The 4195-nt window shown below is 31.8% G+C and overlaps 1 long non-coding RNA gene across 1 annotated transcript; it reads left to right on the top strand.

Moving 5' to 3' along the window:
- Window positions 1-1959: 1959 nt before the first annotated feature.
- LOC145105631 (uncharacterized) lies at window positions 1960-2987 on the top strand. The gene is made up of 2 exons (XR_013707374.1): window positions 1960-2030; window positions 2712-2987. It is a non-coding gene; the product is annotated as an uncharacterized LOC145105631 (long non-coding RNA).
- The last annotated feature ends 1208 nt before the right edge of the window (window positions 2988-4195 follow it).

Genomic DNA, 4195 nt, shown 5'->3' on the forward strand with positions numbered 1-4195 from the left:
TGTTTTGTCTTGAATAGTGAATTCAGGTGAAGATGAAACTCATGGAGTTTGTGTCGAAAATTTCTGAGCCAAGGCCTCGTCCGTGAGCATCGAAGAATTCTCATTCGAAGGAGCAAGAAATGAAGATTATTCTTTCAACATTCAATCCTTCAACCCAGAAGCAAGGTGAAGCTGAAATTGAAGATTATGTGACGGATTGCATTGAAGCCTCCTCAATCAGTCTGCTGCTATCTTGAACCTGCTGAAGTGATCCAGAAGATTTGTTCTCTCTGACATTCTCTCTGAAGATTCTCAAGCTGAAAGCGCTATCTTTCAAGAATCGGTACGTCAAGACTCCTCACCCAACGTGCGTTCAATGTCAAATTCTGAAGAAAAGCCCAACTGCTCAAGATGAAGTCATTTATTGAAGATTCATCAAGATCATCTTGAAGCTGTTCGAAAATCCTGGAGAATGAAGACCAAGTCTATGCTATCCACAAACCAAGGGGGAGATTGAAAGGTCATAGTATATGGTTTGGGCTAGGCATTACATATATAGATGAGTTAGGACATTTGACAATGTATTTTGGAGTCTTTTGTGCATGTTTGGTGTTTTCGGTCAAGATGAGCTTTCGGTTAGGGAGTGACCGAAAACAGGCTTTTGGTCAGCCTGACCGAAACCTATTTTCGGTCCAGTTGGGTATATATAGGTTGTCAGGCTGTCAGTAGTAGGTTGTTGATCTACAATTGTTCATTACAGTTTTCGGTCCATTGAGTTGTATCAGACGGTTTCATGTGTTAATCGTATGCAAGCTCAAGTTCATTCAATCTTCTACTCTACTTCTTCTTAATTACAATTGTTTGATTGATGATTGGTATAGATCCTTCCATCAAGGACCTTACAATATGTATGATAGACCTACATCGAAAAAATTTACATACCAAAGAGACCATCTGTGTAATGAAAAAAACGTTATGGATAAAACATGCAAATCTAGTATTTGAATGTGTTGGAGGTGGTAAAGAAGAAAGTGGGGTGAATGAGCTATATAATAATTAAAAATGATATAAAGCTACAAAAAGAAATTCTAAAAAAGTACAAATGTCATTTTATATGCATGAGGGACCTACACAACAAAAAATAACATACCAGAAAGACCATCCATATAATGAAAAAAACATTATGGACAAATTTGCAAATCTAAAAAACCATACGGATCATTTATATAATTTTGTGTAATTATTGTTGATGATCTGATATCACACTGAAAAAATGGGAGCATAATGAATCGAATGGCGTGTTGGACAACGACTTCAACTGGTAGCCTAATGAATCCAATGGCCTGTTGGGAAACGACTTCAACTGGGGCCTAAATAATCGAATGGCCTATTGGACACCCCACCAAGTCCCTAAATTTATGTTATTCACAAAAACAAATTAAGAATTGATGGAACATTATTTATTTATTATTATTTTTATTTTAAAACGACAAACTAACTAATCAATTCCTAAATACCACTTATGTCTCCTAAAAAACTTGAATCTATGACCTCTCATTTAAAAGAGTCACTCTTTAACGTTAGGCCAAAGTCTTTTTGGTACCAATATTTATTAAAAATTGTTGGTACTCTTTAAATTAAAGAGGTATGTTGGTTCATTAATTTATTTTCATTGATTTCAACAAATTATCGGGATTAAAAAACAACCAACTATACATATTTATTATTTGCAAAAGAAATTAAGAATTGACGGAACAATATTTATTTATAGGATAAATACTAGTTGTTGGTACTGTATTGAAAGTGGTATGTTGCTCATTAATTTATTTTCATTGATTTCAACAAATTATCGGGGGTTACAAACAACCAACTATCCATATTTATTGTTATTTAATGATAATTTACGTGTATAATTTACGTTACTTGAATCATTTGATGACTATATATATAGATATGAACAGTCCAAGGTTATATAAGCAGTATCCATATCTATAAATTATAATACATGACATCCATCAAGCTATATGTGTCTGTTGTGCTCATACTCGCAGGTAAACTTTATACTAATTATGGTTTATAAGAATTATTCATAAATTATAAAACATGATATCTATATAGTGGGTTTTGACCTACTCCATACAAATTTGAAGTGAAATATATGTTATATATAGAATTTATATATACTTTTGAATAAAAAACGCTAAGGCTGTGAATCATGGTCCACCTAATTAAAAACTTAAATTCATAATGAAGTAAATAATTTACATTTTGAGGCACGCCGATTAAAAATTTGAGGCATTTCTTTTTTAATAGATCAAATTGTATTTCAATCTTCACAATGAATTCTTTATTCGTCAAGTTTGTATATTAATATCTTTTTTTATTATCTTATTTAATCAGTTACTTCAACTTAAACGAATAATTTACTTTAAAATCATATATTGTTATATTTTGTTACCATTTGAAGTATTTTGCTACATGTTCATACCCTTAAACAAAATCTTGGTTACAACACTACATAAAGCTATATGTCTTTGTTGTGCTCATACTCGTAGTTAAAGTTTATATTGTTAAAGTTTATATTGATTATGGTTTGTAATTTAATCAAAAATAAAACATTCAGTTAAAATAATAAGAATCACTGCTCATATTATATACTTAGTAGGTTGGGTGTCATTATATGTAATATAGTGTAAACATATCGTACATCATTTTTTTTCTTTTTTAATCAGGTACCTTTGTCGAAGGTACCCTGGCCCAGAAGACGAATGGACTCGATATTGGAGAATGTTTGGATCAGTGGCATCACGGCAAACCTTGCAATGTATATGAATGCTATAACGAGTGCCAGCGAGTAAAAGGACCGACCGCCGGAGGTAGATGCAATATCGAGAAGACATTGTGTCTATGTGTATACCCTTGTTAAAGTCCATTGTGACGCGAAAGCCATATTATGTATTTATTATATAAATAAATGAGCTTTTTGATAGAGTATATTTTCATCACAATTACTACTAGTACAACCTTTTTTACATATTTAATATATGCTAAAACATTACTACAACATCTATTTCTTTTCACCTACCCTACCCTAGCTCATTTCTTAATTTCTCATTCTTTAGGATTTTATTTGTTTATTGAAATGAGGTAAATTTCAACCAACTTTCATATTAAAGTTTGTCAAAAACTCCAAAAACACAATATGCACAACATCAACGATTCTTATATCATTTAAGGACAAAGAACTAGAAGGTTTTCAGGTATTTACATAGAAACCTCACTACAAAAACTCATAGATACAACACCCAAGCTTAACTAAATCAATCATACAATATCATTTAATAACATTGGAAAATAACAACAGAGTAAAACCTTAACCCTATCTCTGTGTACCATAAACAACAGAAAATAGAGAGCTAAAAGTTGTGTGTGTGAATTTTTTATTTATTTACCATCACAACATCATGATCATCACTTATACTCCGGGTCAACGGATTCATGTAAACCCACAGATCGGGTAAAGATCCCCGTGTCTTCCATCTGCAGTTCACCGAAAAATGAGCCGCAACCATTAGAAATATCAGCAGTAAAAGATCATGTTGCTTAAAACTCAAGGATTTGGTTAAAATATCAGCAGTTTTATCAGATGATGAAATTTTTACTAACTTTAAAACACCATTAGAAATTTTTTTCACGAACAAATTGTAAGTCAATTTCAAAATGTTTAATTCGCTGATGAAAAATAGGATTCATGGCTAGCTTAATAGTTGAGTCATTATCACAATATACAGGAAGAGGAGATAACCCTTTAATTCCTAATTCAAACAAAACTTTTAACACCCATATAATCTCAGAAATTATAGATCCAAGAGCCTTGTATTCAGACTCAGTGGAAGATCTAGAAACAGTAGACTGTTTCTTGTTTTAATACAAAATAAAGAATTATTAAAAATAAACCATATATCCACAGTAACAAACCTACGAGTAGACAAACACTTTGCCCATTCAGCATCAATATAACCTTTTAATTGAAAAGTATCTGAGTTTGTAATTCGTACTCCTCTTCCAGGATTACTTTTTAAATCTTGAAATAGTCTAAAAGCAATCTTTAAGTGAGACATAGTTGGTTTATGCATAAACTAACTATGAACTTGAACACCATAAGAGATGTCAGGTCTAGTGATAGTGAGATAAATCAATTTTCCAATTCGCTTTT

This window comes from Lactuca virosa, chromosome 1 (assembly GCF_052849685.1).
Source record: "Lactuca virosa cultivar CGN04683 chromosome 1, Lactuca_virosa_CGN04683_v6, whole genome shotgun sequence".
Taxonomy (NCBI): domain Eukaryota; kingdom Viridiplantae; phylum Streptophyta; class Magnoliopsida; order Asterales; family Asteraceae; genus Lactuca; species Lactuca virosa.